The 19,346-nt window shown below is 48.3% G+C and overlaps 1 protein-coding gene and 1 long non-coding RNA gene across 11 annotated transcripts in view; one reads left to right on the top strand and one right to left on the bottom strand.

Annotated features, from left to right (window-relative positions):
• LPP (LIM domain containing preferred translocation partner in lipoma) overlaps nucleotides 1–19,346 on the top strand; it is a 387,509-nt gene that overhangs the window by 42,147 nt on the left and 326,016 nt on the right. For 2 of the 9 annotated variants that reach the window (XM_083848031.1, XM_083848023.1), the window contains exon 1: nucleotides 9,040–9,184. The exons of 1 other annotated variant lie outside the window; for it this stretch is intronic. The gene's annotated coding sequence lies outside the window, so the exon portion shown is untranslated. Of the gene's footprint in view, nucleotides 1–9,039; nucleotides 9,185–9,370; nucleotides 9,463–9,591; nucleotides 9,893–19,346 lie in introns of those variants that run through there. 6 more of the 9 variants (XM_083848022.1, XM_083848028.1, XM_083848024.1 and 3 more) reach the window with 3 other exon arrangements.
• LOC310903935 lies at nucleotides 7,881–9,139 on the bottom strand. Of its 2 annotated transcripts, none has more exons than XR_014587929.1 (2): nucleotides 9,010–9,139; nucleotides 7,881–8,324 (listed from the first exon to the last, which is right to left on the bottom strand). It is a non-coding gene; the product is annotated as an uncharacterized lncRNA (long non-coding RNA). The 2 variants fall into 2 exon arrangements; XR_014587930.1 differs by having other exon boundaries at nucleotides 7,881–8,303; nucleotides 9,010–9,124.

The raw sequence follows: 19,346 nt of genomic DNA, 5'->3' as shown, positions 1-19,346 counted from the left end.
CTGAGATTTAAGTCAGACTTGTTCCTCAAAGACAACCTGCCACTAAGGAGGCTCGTAAACCAACATCTCTGATTCAAAAGCCCCCAAACTCTGAGAAAGGTCAGAGTGGGATTGGGACACCAAGGGAGAAGATATAGCAGAGGTTGAAAAATCATGAATAATGCAGAGAAAGGAACAAGGAATGACTAATCTTTCTTTGCTATAGCACAAGAACACTGATTTATTTATTTTTTTTAATCACTAATTTTTCTGTACTGCAACAGGCTCTCATTAGAGACTTCACTAAGCCAATCTCTGTGACTCTACAACTCAGATGCTTTTTTTTACTCCTCAGTAAATATTTAGACTGAATGGTGTAGAGCTATAATGTTGTCAGGGAATTAACCCTTGGTACCTATTTCTAAATCACTTCTGTATATTTCCTGGTGAATGATCTCACTGCTGACTAAAACTGAGCTATGGTTCTTCAATAAAAAATTATTCCATGAGACCCATGTCTTCACCTTTAGCTATTAACAAGTTCCCACTTAATTTCCCAGGTATTTGGGGGAAGAAGCTATTCAGCTGATAAAAGCATGTTACAGAGAACTACAAGGTAGGGATAGTCCTTCTGAGTCTTGTTCAAATTCCATTTCAGACTCAGAAGTTCCTTATCTCAGCTCTCTATCTAGGAAAATATTTACCCATTATAATGATCTAATCACAGGAAGGGGCCAGGGCCCTATTTTTCTCATTTGCCTGCCTGTCTCATCATGGGGTGAGGCTTGACACAGGGTGTGTACCACTCCCAGATTCTCATGCAAAGCTTGCAGTTGGGGCTCAACACCAGCAGTGTCAACTGGTGCAATTCTTTGGGTGGCTGTGACAATGTCTCAGTGCTTTCAAATGCTTCCTCGTGACATTTGGCTTCTCTGTTGGTACCACTTGTGCAGAGTGGCCACCTCATCTAGGCATCTCTGGAGCAGCGCCAACACAGCTAAAGCAAAACCAAGTAGTTTGGTGTTCATACCCAAAGATGAAGTGGGAGTGAGTGGTCTTAACTGGAAGGCTCCAGTCTGGCTAGGCTAAAGGCAGAGCAGGAAAGAGCCCAGATAAAGTCTTGGCCACAAAGAGTTGAGATGACTGGTTCTACTGTGCTCCCGCAAGCAAAGAGACGAGCTGATCTTTCTCATTGTAATAAGATAGGGTGGGAATGGTTATATTCTTAGGTTGCTTGTTGCCTTCAACCCTCCTGCTCTGTAATACTAAATAAAACAAATACTTCAAGGGTATAGATCATTATCCCTGGTCAGCTGCCCAAAGGGAGGGGACAGAGAGTGGTAAACAGCTGACACATGGGTGTAGCCAGCTTTTGATTTAATAGTGGAGAAAAGTGGCATTTTTCAGCCCACGCTTGGAAGAGTGAGACGTTGAACACGTGAGATGGGCGTCCAGAATTTCTGCAAATGCTAGAACCGATTGGCTGAAATGTGGGCAGGATAATGGAAATACCAACTGAAAAACTCTTTTTCCCCCCTGTGGTAGGTGTGGACCTGAAAAACATGGGTGATGTCAAACTGCTTTCAGCCTTCTTAAAGTTTTGAAACCATTTGTCCCTTTCTGAAAGGTCTGTGCCGAACAGATATTTGTAAGCGTATTTCTTCATGTTCACAAGCTCAGTCTGGAGTGCCAGCCCTTGCCTGGGCCATGACTGTGCTTCTGCAGCTGCTGTGGCTGTTGTGGGTCCATAGCACCCAACAGGTAACAGAAGCAGACGTGTCCTACGAGATGGGGAAAGAATATGCATAAGAGGGTCTGGCATTTTATGCACTTCTCAAGGGACCAGCGAGATTCCAAGGTTTCTCCCGTGCAGCCAACTCCTAATATCTGTGCATAAACTCAATGCTCTTGTGTTTCCTATCAGGTTGCTATGCTGCAGCAGGGGTAAAGATGTTGCTCCCAGTTCACATTTACTCTCAAATTGTCTGCTAGATTAGAGGCGAGCCATTTGGAAGAGATCTATGAGCAATCTGGTTTAGCTCTCTGCAGACATTCCTCTCCAGCCGCAAGCAGCTCATGAGCAGCTCGAGTGTAGCTCCAGTGCCAGGGATCTGTCACCTCACTGGCAGCAGGGCTGGGCTGGCTCCTTGGTGATCCAAATTCCTGGGGACGGCTGAGTCCAGGGCTGCCGGGGCACGCTGCATCGCCTCCATGTCCCACAGAGGAATGGAGCAGATGGAGCAGCCTTTGGCCAGAGATGCTGTTGGTCAAGGTTAAACACGTGGGTTATAATGGGCCTTAATTTGGTCTATACTTACGTCCTATGAGGTATATGGAGATCTTAGAGTAATTAATGGAGGTAGCGAGTCTGGATTATTATCTGAGTATATTCTCCCAGAGACTTGGAAGTGTAGTTGTCTCCTTTTTATAGATGGTGCGCTGAGGCACAAAGCTCCAGAGTCACTGGGGAGGAACATGTTGGATAAATGTTTCTCATTAGAAAATGTTTATTTGTCAGACATGATTCCTTTCGTGTTGTGTATGTGGGAATGTATCCATTTCAGCAAGACACTCTAGGAATCATTTTCTTGGCATCAGAATGGAATTCCTGGCCAAGATGGTCCTCCATTGTGGCATGGTAATTATTGGGGTGGCTGGGAGACTGCAGGTCAGGCCTTGGAGCTGAGGCTAGCAAGACAGGAAATTAAAGCAGAATGGTGATCTTCAGTAGATTCTGGCACTCTGATTTGTTTTTCATTGTGTGCTTTTTGTCCTTTATTGTAAGGGAGAAAAGTCCTCCAAAAATGTTGAGAACTCCTGTTTTTGTCACAGTAGAGATGGGAAAGTTTCCAGACTCTCAAAGGTATTGGCAAATGGAGGAAGCTCTTTCCAGCTTAGCTCAATCTGCAACTTTCCCAAAGTCCCACAACTGCTCTGCTGCAGAGCAGGATACTTAACTGTGATTTCCTACAATGGAAATGATGGTACACAGGTTGCCCACTCACTAAGCTGAGAATGGGCAAAGCTGGCAACCAAGAACGGGAGACTCAGCACTTTCCTTTTGGCTGTCCACCTTCATTGTTCTTTGTTTAGAAGCTAGTCAGTCAAATTGGTCACACCCCTCTATTCATTCCTTATGCCATCTTAAACTCTTTGCTTCTTTGAGGCTTTAAACTCTTTAGGACTTTTGTAGGAGATGGCTAAGGATTTAGATGCATTCCATGGAAGAGGCCTCCTGAGTCAGCAAACCCAGACCTTTGCTGTTGCACAAGGCAACGTTTTATGGCGCGGAATGTGGGACATCCTGGAACATCCACCTCAAGTCATTCATCTTTGGTGTTAGCCAAACTGCACAGCTTTTTATGTCTTAAACTCTTCCCATCGATCCTGTAGTTTTTACCTCAAGGGTGTCCAAAGCTTAGGGAAACGGAGCTGTCCAGGAGCCAAGCAGAGAGTTCAAGTTTTGTTCGCGTGAAAATCATCAAGAGAAAGACTATGCTACCCTTGTGCAGGGAGGCCAGAAGGTCACTGGTTTATTTTGCAGTCTTGTCAAACAGCTCTTTGATATGTTATTCACCACAGTTCAGATTGTTTTTCATCCAGAATTGTTCTTCTCTTCTCTTCTCTTCTCTTCTCTTCTCTTCTCTTCTCTTCTCTTCTCTTCTCTTCTCTTCTCTTCTCTTCTCTTCTCTTCTCTTCTCTTCTCATTTTTCACTAGGGGGAATACAATTTTCTCTTCTCCTCCCTTCCTAATATTTCTGATCTCTGTAGCTGTCTCTGTACTACACCCATCTTCCCTGACTGAGGGAGTTACACGTGAAATTCACAGTTGGCACCTCTAGCTTGTAGATATATTTATGTGGCTGTACATATTTTTATGTGCTGGAACTCTACTTTAGTAGAGCCCACAAGACTGATGAGCGAGGCAACATATTTAAAATATACATTTTGTAAATGTGTTAATGACTACATGGGCTATAGGTCCCCGTGGAAATAAGAAAAGGCATTCTTTTAATAAACAATGGAGCGCATCCAGTTTTTCTTCCTACTTAAGTTATTTCCAGCACATTCACTAAAATGCTACCAGATTCAATAATATTTGTCTCTTTCTTGGCTTCTTACATACATAGCTTTCTTCCTTGACAACAAGTCCAAGATTTTTTGGAGCCAAAGCAGGAATGATGATGTGTTTTTGTTGTTGTTGTTGTTCTAACCAGCTGTCTCTGCTCATCTTGCTGTCACTAGGAGAAGACATCTGCTTAGTACATTCAATATTTTTGCTTTGATTCTCAACAGGGAGGTCAGAGCCTATGCAAAAATGTCCCCCAAATTATTTGTTACCACAAACATTTCTTTTAAAGCTGGGGTACTCGTTATGCAGTGTAAATTCCTTAAAGAATTTGACCAATTCTCTTGTAAAACAAAGCACTCATGATTTCACTGCTAAAGTCTGGACATGAGACATTCACATTCTTGCAGGAGCAAGATATCCTGCAAGATACCAGATGGTGCAAATACAAAGTCTAGTGACTTCTGCTTTAATTATATCACATTACTCCGATGAGATACTATAAACTTACTTTTTTTTTTTTTTTCCAATTTCCCCACTAAACTGATGCCCAGAGAGTGAGGATTCTTAATGAAATTGTCAACTTTACTAATTGTATCTGCTAATTTTATCACATTTCATTAGAAAAATGGTCAAGCAGCAGGGACTAGCAGTATTATGGCTTGCCTGTGGACCTAGAGTGCTAGGCAGTTCTTTCTTCTAGGCACTAGCAACCCTCCTTCTTCATTAACCAAAGATCCAGTCTAGCAAAACACTTCAATCCTTAAATCCACCCCTGTTCAACAGAACGCTTAAACCTAAGCTAAAATCTCACCGGACTCAAATTGGATTTAAGTATGTCCTTAAAATTAAGTATGCTACACTGGCACATTGCTCAACTACCTTTTTCAGTGATGAGATTTAGCAGTTTTACAAAGCTTTACCATTCTTTCCAAGTGCGGCACAGTTACAGCAGACAGCTATGGAGCAGGGCTGGGAGCAAAGCCTGAAATGAGTGCAGAGGGGTCTATACATTTCTGAAAGACAATAGGAAGGGCCTGAGCTACCCAAAGCTTATCTTTGCCAAGAGTAAAGTGACATGGAATTAATTAGGACTAATTGGCAGGTAAAATGGGGAGTTTGGTGAACCATGTGCAACTGAAAGATGTGTACAGAGATGCAGAAGGGTTTGATAACGGGCGCTCTCTCTGATATACTAATGAAGTTAAGGAGGGGTTGTTGGAAATTGTATTTCTCGTCAGTGAGAATTCCCTCGGGGTTCTGGCCCAGACTCGATCACTGTCAGTGATCTATGACATCCTAATGCCTGCCCAGCACATGCCTTGCATTCCTGTCTGGATGCAGACATACCTGCAAAATGGAGAATGACAAAACTTGGCCCACTGCTATTCCTAGATTCCCTTTAACAGGCAACAAACATGCATGTATCTCTAAATCAGGAGCATGTACCCTGGTTAGAAATGAATTCAGGCTTGCAGGTTGAGTGTTTTCTTTCCTCTCTGTCTAGCATCCATGCTGGTGTTTCCTCATTCCTTCCCCAGTACCACAGGAATGCTATTGCTGTGAACTCACATTTGGCATGTGCTTCCAAGAACACCCTTTGGAGACCGAAGGGTCAAATGCACCACCACAGCGTGTCTTGATGGGAAGAGGCATCCTCGTGGCAAGGTGGGAGAAAAGTGCTGTGGTTGGGGGCAGAGGAGTCTCCAGTTGATCTAAGGCTAATTGGATCTGATCTTTGTCTGGAAATTAGGCAGCAACTCTCCCAAAAAACACACACTTAGTGTGTTTTCCAGCCTTTCTGGCTTTTACCCACGGAAGGATTAGTTCACCAGGTGGGCGACTTTCCTGTTGTTCTGGAATTGTTGCTAGCGAGGGAACACGTCAGATCCCCACGATTTCATCTGATTAAGAGTTGAATTGCAGCAAAAATGACTTAGGTTAGAGATAAGGAAAGCTTTTCTAACTGTGAAGCACTGGAACGGATCCTGAAGATATCCTTACGAGCAGACCAGGTGACCATCTGGCAAGTACGATTTAGGCAAAGCTGCTCCATCTTTATGGTGCGAGGGATGAATTACCATGGATTCCCAAGAGCTCTTCCAATCCTGTGTGTGTTTTATTTCTGTTTGTTTGGGTTTTTGTGTGTGGGGTTTTTGTTGTTGTTGTTGTTTTTTCATGGTTTTGCATCCAGAATTTCACCAAGAAGAAGAGACCCAGACTCTGAAAAATGAGGTTTCATCTGCTGACTTCTGGAAACTTTGTACAGAATCCCTTTGCAAATAATCTGGTGGGAGGTTTTACTTCAGGCTGGTTGTGGTGTGTCCTTTCTTGCACAGGAAGAGTGCAGCACAGAGCCTGCATGCGTGCTTTGGGCTTATAAGAGCTTCTGGAGACACAGGAAGGTGAACTGACTGGTCTAAAGTCATACAACACAGGAAAAGTAGGAACAGAGGCCAGGTTTCCAGGCTTCAAGTCATGTACCTTAACCACTAAAATACTTCATTTCCTTGAATTAATATTGGCCCATGCTGACTCTTGTATTACTGCCTCCTGAGTGGCCTATGCAATGTAAGGCATTTCAGTCTTTTGCTGTTTAATTCATTTTGCTGCTATGGTGCAGGGTGCGGTAGATATTACCAAAGGAATGATCGCACGTTGCCAGTATTTTTGATTCTTTCCAGGCAAAGAGTAGATTTTCACAGCCAGGCTCAACACCTTGAAGTTTCTACTTTCATTTCCAAAATGTATGATATTGGTCATGATAGGAAATTGAAAAAATAGAAAATTCACACAGTGCTTGACAAGGCAGTGACCGTTCTGGGCTGCATGTTACAAGGGTAATGGGCTGGGAATCAAACTTCCACCGCTGTGCTGCAGAGGATTAGTCACAGTTCACCTACCTGCAAAACGGAGGTAGTGGGAGTACTATCTCACAGTTTGGAGGCCCAAAGCTTAAAATTGTTGAGATCATTCAAAGGAGGCTGCTATGGACGTGCAAAGTATCCTCTCTTCTGCTAACGCGACTGGAAAATTGCATAAGCTTGATGGATAAAGAAGCAATAATTGTTGGATATGGGACAAGGAAAATATTTGACCACTGGTTTTCTCTGAAATACTAAATGGAGAACACTTGTCTCTCATCTCGGGCCAAACAGTTTTCTTTTAGTTTTCAGCCGCTTCCCCTAGATACTAGTTGATATAACACAAGGACTGTTGCAGATTTGCAAAAGAGAATTTCATGAAGAAAATAAAAAAAAAAAAAACGCAACAATTCCTCTGTAAATCCGCTTCTCTGGAGCACTACAAATCAGGACTCTGGCGAGAGCCACACCATGCTGAGACTGACAGCCATTAGCGCCAGCGAGTCCCTCGTGATGACTGCCTGACCTCTGCAGCAGAAAATACCATCAGGAGCATTCCTCGGAGTGCGATGAAGGAGCGTGGCCTTGCAGCCTGGTGGTCTGGAAGGAGACACTTGAGCTGTAGCATCCCCTGGGTAGGAACTGAAGCCAGGCCTGCAGGGCCTTGGGCAAAGCCTTTGGCCACGCAGCCAGTGCCAGTGCTCCAGCCTTGCCCAGCAGTGCTTTAGGAAGCAGCCACGTTTGTCTTTCACAACAGGCCACGCTCGCAGTGTTATTGGCACTCTAGGTACACCTACAGCATGGGGCCCTAGTGACTCATGCGCTATTCTGCTTTGGTGTTGGATCTCAGCAGGGTTTAAACACGGGGTAGGCGGCTAGGACAAGGCTAAGGTATTTCTAGTCACAGTGCTTAGAAAACTTCTGTGATGGGACTGAAAGGCTCGCACGGATTTAGCTGCATGATGGCATCTGGCCTCGGCAGTCCTCCCCGTCCCTCTACAGGAATTTAGCACCCCTGGTGCAGGAGGCCAGCACAGGACACCAAATAAACCACAGACAGATCATTTGCAGCAAGGACTGAATGTGGGATACGACACAATTCCTGTGCTGTGGAGCCTGCTGGGGAAGGGGTGCCCCTAAGGGTGCAGCAGCAGCTTCTGGGGTTTCCGATCCGCCAGAGTGCGCGGGTCCATCCTTCCTTGTTTTAGACACTTGAGCAGCCAGGGAAGGGCGGGGGAGGCTGGATCAGAACTCCATACTTCAGCTTCTCAAGTCTTTTAGGTACTTAACGTCCTTTTTTGGGTCCTTACACGCAGACTTTCCCTCCTGGGGCTCTTAAGCGGCGACTGCGGACATTAAAGCTGGTAATGGGGCAAGATTGTAAACATCTTCTGAAAGTACACAGCAGAGCCCTTTATTGTCAAAGCGAAATACATTTAGAGCGCTTAAAAACTCATCCAGAAATCTCTTTCCAAATGAGTAAGGCTTGGCAGCTCTCCCCTCGGCCGCCTGAACGCAGCGTAACCCTTCTGCCTTCCCCTGCTCTTCAGGGCAAACCCAGTCCCAGGCTACAAAACTGCAGAGACCCAACCTCGCTACGCCAGGGGTAACATTCCATTATAAAAACGATCACACTCAAAATCTGAATTATTTTAATTGCAGTTCTTGTAAATAGCCACAAAACAATCAAACCGAGAGATTAGAAAATGCAGTTTCCCTTCCCCCCTTCTCCTTAGCATGCTCGCCAGGTTTTGTTTTGCATCTCCGAGCAAGACAAGACCCTTTATTGCAACCCCCACCATCCTATCCCTCCCCCCAACCCTTTTTTAACGCGGCTGGGGAAGAAAGAGAGGAAAATTCGGGAGAAACACCCCAAAAAGCATAGCACAAAACTTCCTCGCGAAAAAAAGTTGAATACCACGAGCATGCCGCGGGGCTGGGCGAGGGGGGTGGGGGGTATAGCGAGGGCATTTTTGGGGCTCCCCACGCTGAGTTTTAGGGCGATGCTGGCAGGGTCGGTGCCGGTAGCTGCCGCCGCCCCCCCCCCCCCCCCCGCCGTGCGGCCGCCCCGGCCCCAGCCCCGGCCCCAGCCCTTACATGGCCAAATGTGCCTGCGGGGAAAGGCAGGAATTTTGGGGCCTTGACGTCAGCCCCGGGCAGAGCTCAGCAGCCCGGCGGGGCGGGAGGCAGCGGCGGCCGCTTTCGCTTTTTGTTTCGGGGGCGTCCCTCGGAGCTCGGGGCTCCCAGCCCACCTCCTCCGCCCGGAGGGGAGGTAAGGGGGCGACGGGGGGGAGCGGGGGGGTGCTGGGGATGCCGGATGGGGGGAGATGGGGGGGGGCAGAGGGGCTGCGGAGGGGCCGGGGGAAGAGGAAGAGGAGGAGGAGGAGGAAGAGGAGGGCAGCCGCGCCGGGGCGGAGCGGGGCGGCCCCGGGCGCCCCCCCGGCCCCAGCCCCGCCCCGGGGCCCACCCCCGCCGCCTCCTCCCGCCGCCGCCGCCGCCGCCGCGCTCGCCTCCGCCGCCTCCTCCTCCTCCTCCTCCTCCCCCCCCGAGGTATCGTTGCGAATAATAACTTGCCCCCTTCCTCTTCTTCGCCCCCCCCGCCGAGGCAGCTGGGCAGCAGCTGGAGCCCCCGGCCGGAGCTGGGCGGGGGGGGGGGGCAGCGGCTGGCTCCTCCCCGTCCCCCAGTTCCCCCCCTCCATACCCGGGGCGAGCTCGGTGGTGGGGCGGGAGCAGTTCCCGGGGTGGGCCGGGGAAGGGTGGGAAGAGCCCCCGGTGCCCCCCCAAAGCCCCTTCCCCGGGCCCTGCCGCCCGCAGGTGCACCTGGCCCCGGGGGGGGGTGGGGGGGAGCACGGGGGTGGCGCTGCCCTGGCGGGCACCTCGCCCGGCCCGACCCCCGGCCGGGTGTCGGTAGTAAATAATAAGTAGAGCAAAGCCCCAGCAGCTTTTTATACACCCGGGGAGGCCCACCCTTCCCAAACAGGTAAGTACGTAGAAATTTCCCACACCCTTACGTCACCCAGAGCTTTTTTCTTTCTTTTTTTTTTTTTTCTTCCCTCCCCCACCATTTAATTTTTGCCCTCCCCTTTCAAGCAGACAAATCTTATTCCTGCCATTGTTCGGGAGCGATCTCCACGCCCTGGGGCTGTGCTTGGGAGAAGGCAGTGCTCCGGAGTAGGAGGTGTTGATGGAGAAAGCTCCCGCTGTAATTGCTCTGGCTACTGTACCTCGAGGTGCAGCATGGCCCCACGGCTGGGTTGTGCTGCCTTCTTCTGATTTGTTTTCCTTTGATTTCTGCACCCATGTGAGGTGGCTTTTTGGCCCAGCTGTTTGGTTTTGGGGTTGGGTTCCTGTTCGGTATCTGTCTGTGACTTGAGTGACTTGGTCACACGAAGTATTAAGAGTTTGTGGAAACTGCCAGGCTGGCTGATACGTCTTCCTACACATCCGCGACACCTTGGCCCCTGTGCAGAAAGTGGTTTTGACCCCTGTGGAGTGTGAGGTCTCACACAGGAGTCTTTATTTTGGGGAAGTGATCTAGATTTGAGAGATTCTTTCCTTACGGGACCCACTTTCTTGTAGAATGCTTATACCTTCCAGGAGTGGTTTTTGGGACCAAATCTGAGAGCGAGCAGGGAGTTCCTGTGCACCTAGGAGTCATATAGCTGGTGGTGGCCCACCAAGTAATTGCCAATGTGGGACATGAGGAAGTCAGGGGAACACCTGGAGCCAGAGAATAGGACACAACATTTCATCTGCACATTACCAACACAGTTGTTCGCACTGGAAAACATGGCTTGCTGTCCTGCGTGCAGCCCAGCCTGCTGTGCAACAGAGCGGGCTCGGGATGCGAGGAACTTTCTGGTTCTCCACGCCGTCACTGCAGCAGGACTAGCCCAGACAAGGCTAAATAATGCTCCAGGAGATGGGATTTCCCTCAGGAAGTATTTCCATCTGAGGATAAAATGTATTGTGTAAAACTTTTCGCTGCCTGTTGGCCTACTGTGTCTCCTGCTGACACTTCATCCCATTCACCTCACCCGTGACACTTCATCCCGTTGCTCCTGAGTTTGTTAGCGCTGTTATTCCCCTCTTTCAGTTCCTTAGCCCTTGTTGGAGGGTCTTTCCCTAATGGGACAGGCTGTCAGCGGGTGACAGTGTGGGTGGTGGCTCTAGGGCCGCCTGGCAGTGAGCCCCTAACTTTGCTGTCTTGCCCTGCAAAATGGTGGTGCTGCCTTCAGTCCTGCTGTCCTGTAATCATTGAGTTCTGTACCTGGTCTGGGATGGTGGCGGTGCTAAATCTGTCAGTGATGGCGCTGGCAGCTCTCCTGCCATCAGGTGCCTGCTGCACCTCATGGGCTCTTCTGCCGCCCTGGTGCTGGAGGCCCCGAGTGGAGCTGAAGGTCGGCGTAGGCTTTTTGGGTACCTCTTGGTTGGTGCCTGGTCATGGGCGGAAGGCGTGAAGTGACTTGGCACGTTGGTAATTTTTTTAGGCCTGCTTGCCAAAGTCCAGGCCCACACCATGTGCTCCATGGAGGCCACGGGTCTACAGGCCCTGCGTGCATCCCATGGTGCCAGCGGTCCTGCTGTCCAGAAGTTTCTATCAGAGGTGCATGTCCCGTGTAGGCCGCAGGGTAAGCTCCTGGGTGTAAATGCGGGACATGTCCATGAAAGTGAAGCTAAAACAGTTTCTTATGGCGGCTTCTGTGGGTACTGCAAAAAAAGTTCCCAAGCTGCAGTGATTTGCTGCTGTTACAATCTCATGTAAAACCAGGGCAAACCAGCAAAAATGTGCCTCTAGACTGGTGGGCCAGGAGTGGTTTTCAGATCCAATATCCAAACGATCACAGCAAGGGTACAGAAGATCCCAGGTGCTGTTTTGCTGCCTTGTGTTGTGGAAACTTGGAGAGCAAATTGGGCATCAAAGTGCGTTGTTCTGAAAATCATCTTCAGCTGTGCTGCATTTCTGACAGGTGATGGGCTGCTCTCTTACCAGAATCAGGATCTGGTGTAGCGTAAGTCAAATTTCCAAATAATAAGTGCAGATTCAGTTGTGCAGTGCTTGCCAAAGCACACGTTCCCCTAGGATGTTAGGGGATGAAGCTCCAGAGCTGGAGCAGCGAGTTGGTGCTCAGCTACAGTCTCAGCGGAGCTGAAGTGCTTTTAAATACCTAATGATCATCAGTATATATTTTTAATTACAACATAAGTTGATTACAACGTAAGTACCAATTACAGTATGGTCAGAGTGGAGACACCAGTCACTTGATTTCAAAGCCTGACTGTTGCCTTGCTTGTTATTGTCGCTGCTTGGGTTCATCAGTGTAATGTCTGACGAAAAACTGAAGTGACTCCCGCCTGCTTTGTGAAGTCTGGTGGAGAATGTATGTGGTCTTGAATAGGGATAGTAGAAATGCTGGGAAGCTGGAAAACGCGAGGGAGTTTGATCGACAGTTTGGGATTGCTCCTATGGAAAGAACACGCATTAGAAAGGTGTCACAGAGTTGATGAACGAATGATGAATTTGTGGAAAAAGGGGGTCTCTGTTCCTTTGTACTGGTGCTTGTGAGATGTTGGAGCCAAGATGGAAGTGGCTGATTGAAAGCGAAGAAAAGTAAATGCTTTTCCATGTAGGTGTAACTAAAAGGTGGAATTTATCATGGAGAATGTTGCTGAGGACAAGAATGTAGCCAAGTCTGGAAAGAAGATAGGACAGCTGTACGACTATCAGGTACATTCAGAGGTTTGCCAGTTAATAGTGTTGCCGCTTGTATCCTAAACATCTAATTGGAAAGAAGAGACCATTTCACGCAGGTTTCTCTGAAACTTTTCATGACTGTAGCTGGAGAAAAGCAGTAGCTTGGGTGAGTGACAAATGGTTTACAATAAGACAGTTTCCATGCGTCTGTGGAAACACATACCCTCAGGGTGCCTACAGTGGCTTCTCTGTTCCTTTGCCCATCATGGTTGTGTGAACAATGCATACTCGGTGGCATTTCAGTCCTTGTCGGGTGTCTGAAAGCAGTGCCTTTCTCCTAATAAACTCACTTGTCCGCTGGGATTCACTCACGGGCTGGTGGCTGGTCCTCTGTGCTCTTCACCCTGCAGCCTTTGGCTGCCTGAAGACTCCTGCAGCTCTGGGAAACCCTTCAGGTGCGGGGAAGTCTGAACAGTCATCCCTGAGGATGCCCTGAGAGGTTTTAGAGGTGACATAGTGATGACAAAGGTGTGTATTTCCTTTAGGTACGTCTGTGTCTCTAAGGCACGTTACTTTTTAGACTGAGGAGACGGCAGGGAAGCAACATGAATACAAATTCCCGTCTATGTGATCTGCTGGGAGTCTGAGATCCAGCACCTGTGCTCGCTATATGCATGCGTGAGCAAGACAGCGGGACTCTCACCTTCTTGCAGTCCTCCACAGCCTGTTTTCTTACCCCGGTAACTTCATTATCTCCCTCTGCTCTCACAGCAGGGTAATTCTGCTAAAAGCTAGAGAGCTTACTGGAACTGCAGCCACGTTTGAAAAGCAAGCAGGAGTGGGGGAGACAGAAACCATAGCTTATCTGAGGATGTGGGTTATCTAAGAGACGGATTTGCAAGGAACAATACCTTTAAAGAGTGTGGGTTACGTATAGGAAAACAGAGGGCTTGAAATCAACTTTATGAACAACAGTTCCAGAGGAGGTATTGGAGGCAAGATGTTGCAGTCAACTTCCACACGTACATTGGGCCTCTCCGAAGGACGGTGCCGGTAAAGTATGAAGAGCTCAATATTTTCCTCCTTTTAATTTTGGGAGCTTTTTGTTTTGTAAAACAGAAACAAACAGAGAAGAGAAAACAACAAATCAAACCGAAAACCACAGACCAAAAAAACCCCACAAAGTTAAAAAGCTTTTGACAGCTCGCGCCTGCCCAGGGAATGGGGGTTAGCTGGGTGCAGGGCTCCAGTCTTTCTGTTCCTCCTACTTCTGGGCACAGCAAGCAGGTAGGGTTCATAATGTTTCTAACCAAACATGAAAAAAAATACTACCCACATTTAATCGTTGTTATTAAGGTTACTGGTAGAGACACCTCAGTAGGGACTCGGCTTTTATCTCAGAAGAGTTGGTTTCGATCACGTTCTGAGCAAGCGCGAGAGCTGGCATGAAAATCATCATTTTAAGTAGCTGTCAGCAAGTCTCTGTCATTTTAGGTTGTTGGTATCTGTTGTTGGGATCTGTGGGTGACAGTGACACACGTGTGAGTCACTCATAAGCGCTCCCGAACTATTGCAATATGCTCAAGAAAGGAAAACAAACATCGGTGGAGTTGTGGGCTGCTGATAACCTTTTCTTAGAAAAAGATACAAGCTTTTGAGCATTGCAGACTCAGTGAGGATGTTTACTGCAGCCCTTGATGCCGTAAGGGAACCTTGTAATACAGAGATTCCTCAATAACCCCATAAATAACTTTGTTTGGTCTGGAGGGGGTCGTGATGCTTGTGGGTCTCCGCCAGCGTTGTGCCAGTTTTGGCTCAGTGTGATAGAGCCGACCAGCCCTCGTTGGGTTTTCCAGGTTAGTTGGAAGGGATCCCATTTTGCACGTAAATGGGTTTACACATTTGAGCATCCTCTGAGTAGGGGCCGTTCAGCTCTCGGCTGCCTTCATCTCCCTGCTACCACTGCCCAGTGATGCTTCAAGGCAGGCAAACTTCTGCCAAATCTTGGATGATTGTGCCGCCAGTGGAATAGTTAGTTGAGATTTAATATGGCCATTATCTTTAGGTAATAAAATATCAACTAACTTGCCATAACTATCTTGTTTAATGTCTATTAAAAGCCCCACATACTTCATTGACCGGGTGAAATTTAATAGAAGTTCAGCTAAGCATTTATTGCTTATTTAATTTAAAAATAAGTTGATCTCCGCAGTTGGTAACAGGCACTGAGGATTTAATTAACATTCAGTAATCTACCCTGTTAGCTCTGAATTACACAGTCAGGTCTTGTTTATGCATCAATTTGTAACTCCCCCCTCCTCTTCAGGCTGGTGGATGCCATCGTCAGGAGCTGCAGTTGTTTCCTCTTCTCCCTCCTCCTGGGCTCCTGATCTCTGCTCCAGCCCGAGCCTCTGCCAAGTCTGCGAAGCGGGGATCGTACGTAGCACTGCTCGGTGACCAGCACCCTGCTGCTTTTGGGGGCTCCCTGGCAGCCTGGCCGGTTGGGCGAGGCAGGAAGGATGGGGGAGGCTGGTAGATCCTGGCACAGCCCTTCGAGAAGGGGCTGTGGGCCCAGCGGGATGGGTACAGGTGCTTTGCGTGATGAGTTAAAAGCAGCCCAGCTCCATGCTTTAGTTAAGCACAGCAGAACAAATGTAAAATACATCCTCTAGGGCTTTTTCAGCAACGAAGACGTCTGCGTGAAACTCAGGTCAGTGAGTTTTCTGCAGGGAAACTCAGAGTGTTTGTTTCACAGGTGACTTGCAGCTGGTGCTGCTGCGGTCCCTGTGCTAATTGCACCCAGAGCGCTGTGCCTTGTGTCTTGGCAGCGTGTGCGCATCTTCCATGTGCTGCGCGCACGTACCCCGAGGAGCTCTCTCTGTTTCAGCAGTTTATTACCTCACCTTAACAGACTCGAATTACTCTACTTAATGAGGCAAGCTTGAATGAAGGCGAGGAGTCTCTCAGACAGTGCGCTTTGCAGGGACTGGGTTGGGAGGGTGATTGGATTAGCAGCTGATAAGTGGTTGCAGCTCCAGCTGCCGCAGCTCCCCTGCCTGGCTTGCTCCGGTGTTTGTGTTGCAGCTCAGCCCCAAAGGAGATCAGCTGGCTTCAGTTTAACACACCTCATGGCTTGAGGTAGAGGCTTGATTTGCTTTTCATGGGTTTGGACAAATCTTGAGAGATACCTCAAGCTATTAGCGTGGCCAAGACAAGCCTTGAATCTGGTTTGCCCAAGAGAAGCAGATAGCGATTGCCCCAGCCACGTGGCAACTCTGTAGTTAATTACAAGTGATGCACTTGGTTAAAAGAACGGTGGTAAAGTTGCAAAGTCCAAGTGCTTCAAAGCTACAAGATGCCAGGATGAAGGCTGTCAATGAAGCCTTAATTTGCTGCCCTCTTCCCCCCTCCCCCCCCCCCCCCCCAAAGTGGGTATTATGATATAGCCACTTAATTGCCAGGGCACCTACTCTTTGTGCTCAGAAGGGAAGGTGATGCTTAATGAGCACCTATTCAGCTTCTTTTCTTTCTGTGCAGCGTATGGTCCCAAGCCTTATTTACTACATACCGTTCAAACAGAGGGCTGAAAGCAGAATTATTAATTTCCTTTTCTGCTTTTCTGGAGAGCTCTCCGCTCTTTCGTTGGAGCGCTCTGCAAGTCGGGGTGACTATTTTTGCGGTGCCCTCCTGAGGCGGAGGAAAATTGTTCTTGCTGTTTTACCGGTGGGACACCGAGGCTTGGTGAGGAGCGAAGCTGGGAGTCTCACATCATCCCTGACACTGAAATCCAAGAGAAAGAAGCCAGTCAGACCAGGGTCGCTTGCTTTAGTTTGCAGTCATAACTGATAATCAGAGAAAAACGGTTGAAAAGAATTGTTTGTAATTACAGACTGAGTTTAGCATCCTTTTCACCCAGCTCTGGAGATTACTCTGAACCGCTCAGTGCAGTTACATCTATCTTTACAGTCCATCTCCCTCATCTCTGCTGCTTTTATCTTCCTCTTATGTGTTATCATCATCCCTGACTGGGGGCAAGGGCCGTACGTACTGTGTGTGGGTCTCAAAGCACCTGGCTTAGGATGGAAGCTGGGCTTTGCCTCTGGCGTTTGGAAACCAGGGCAGCTTACTGCTGTTGGATCTGCAGTGGGAAGGGGAAGTCCAGAAATAAACCACAAAAATGGTTAAGGTCCAGGTGATATTTATGTATAATAATGTATTTCGAGGAATATAATTGGGATAATGGAGACTTTAGATCATCTGTTGTACATTTCTCAGTGGCTTGTTTTCCTGTGTACAGTAAAAGTGCCATTTTTAAGGTAGTTTAGGCTTGCTTTAGAGCTGTAGTGCTTCTCTGTCGCTTCTCGTCCAACAGACTATTCTGTGGGAGAACTGCCTATTCTTGCGATGCCTGTTCTGCCTTCCCTAGCACAGTTCCACTTTGGTGCGCTCACAGAGGCTCCTCTTCTTTCCTGAGTTCCCGGGGATGTGCAGAGCAGCGCTTGGGAAACGCAGCACTGCATCTTTGCCATTTAAGGAGGGCTTGGTGAACCGTCTGCATAGTAAGTCTGAAATTCAAGTGCGTGAGTAATCCAGCTGAACTCTCTGCAGCTACTTGTGTGCCTAATGATAAGCAAGGGTTTAAGTACGTTCCCGAAACAAAATCCTAATTTGCTTCAAATGCAGACAAGGAAGAAACAAAGGGCAGGAGTGTTAAAAGTCAGCTCGGGAGATGTCTGGCTTGGTTTCTTATGAAACAATGCTGTAGCATGCAGACTGGCAGTGGCCTTGTTGCAATAGACACCCTCATACGGTGCAGGAGATGACGCTGTGAACGAGGCAGACAAGTTGCAAACCTCTAATAGTGGCATTAAGCGATGAATTGTGAGTCAGAAGTGTATCTCAGAAGTTAGGAACCTCGCACCTCTGTGCTACTGTAGGGGTGAGGGCAGTGTTCTTGGCACATAACGCCTCTTCCAGTGTCTCCCTTGGCATACGAGAATTGGGAGTGAGGCCAGAGCAGCAGGTGAGCTTCAAGCAATACAAGTGAGCATGCCTTTCCAAGGCACTCCACCCACCCCGGTATTCGAAGTGTCCAGGGCAAAGGATGGCAGCTTGTGAAGTGCCTCAGCTCCTCGTTTCGTTGCTCCTGGCGCAGCGTGTTTTACTCTGCTGCGTGGGAGAGCTGTGAGCTCGGGGTGTGCGTGTGTTTGGAGGCTGTGGAAATCAGTGGAGAGCTGGAGAAGGAGCTATGAGAGCAGTGCTCGCTTCCTTACTGCACACAGGGATCCCTGCAGGGCGTCTTCATTTGTGAGTTATTCTGCGTGAGGTCAGCTCCCATCCCCACATAGCACTCCCAATAGATTCGCGCCTTTCTGTGATTTCCCCCACCTCCTTTTTTTTTTGTTGTTTTGTTTTATATGTAGGTATCTCACTGAGGATACAAGGCAGACAGGTTGGCATCACCTCCCCTTTGCACTGCCTGTAATGTAACCCAGAGTAAAAAAGAGAGCCGTCCTGCTCCAGGGTGTTCCAGTGATCATCTGTGCAGGTGGTGTCCCACCTCGTCTGGGGTCAGGACACTCACAGGGGTGTCATACCCATACCCGCACCACTCATTCCCTGCCTGCTGGAGTTTCATCTGTGCGGTAGCCCAAGCCTTTGATCTGTGTGCACCCATTTTTTTTTTTGCCTGGGGTGGTGTTTTAGCTCTTGCCTTGTGCTGTCACGTGCAAGAAGCGCGAAAGTGATCTGCTTGCTCCAGCTCTGCTGTGTTGAAGGCCGCTGTCTGCCTGTGTCAGCTGCTCCCCATACCTTGGAGGTAAATTGCAGTGAAGCAGGAGCAACCTTAGGTTTTTTTTTTTCAACAGCTCTTGATAAATTTCTCATGTCTCAGATGGGTTGATTCATACCTGGTTAAGGGTGTGCCCTACTTCATGGGTGGAACTGGATGTACAAAGGTAGCTCTGTATTATCAGGAAGCCCCACGTTGGATCATCTGGTCTAGTTCCAGCTGTTTTGGTGACTGCACCTTTTAGGACAGGAATATTCTCTGTTTGTTTTAGTTGTGCACGTTCTACCTGCCATGTAATGAATGGAAACGGTTCCAGATGCTCTCGATCTCCAGAGCAAGACAAGGCCTATCCATCTCATGAACGACATGAGTAATTGTGGGCATGGCGTTCGTACTTCCCAGCGCTCCTGATTACCCTTCTCTTTATTTTTTGCTTCCATATTCCACGGTCGCCGTTGTCTTGTGTTGTCCATGTCTCTTAGCTATGAAGGTAGCATCTTGGGTGAGTGTGTTTGTGATGGTACCCACAGGAGAGTAGCGAGCCTGCCAAGCCGTGCCTGCCGGAAACCTCCTAAACCTGAGCAGGGGCTGCACCCGCAGAGAGCAGCGTGGGGGTCAGGGGAGCTCCAGCCCCGGGAGGTGACGACAACCCGGAGAGTGCTGAGAGAAGAGCAGAGCAATTGGCTTGGGGACAGAGAGACTGATTGTGAAGGAAGATGAAAAGGATGTAAAAAGTGTGTGTTAGCAGAATGTGACTAAGATGGAGACCTGATAAGTACTGAAATGTCTCTGCGGAGGGAAGGAGAGCGGTAGCTGCTGGCAGAGCAAAGCCCTCTGCCTAGGACTTGCAGCTGGGTGCAAAGCAATTCTGAGTCACAGGAATATAAGGCTCCTGTAGCCCTGCCATCACAGACAATTACCGTGCATAATCCTTTTTGCAAAGTTGCT

Source organism: Anser anser (genome assembly GCF_964211835.1).
Source record: "Anser anser genome assembly, chromosome: 9".
Taxonomy (NCBI): domain Eukaryota; kingdom Metazoa; phylum Chordata; class Aves; order Anseriformes; family Anatidae; genus Anser; species Anser anser.
The sequence above is the reverse complement of the archived record's forward strand: the minus strand, read 5'-3'. Positions and strand labels throughout refer to the sequence as shown.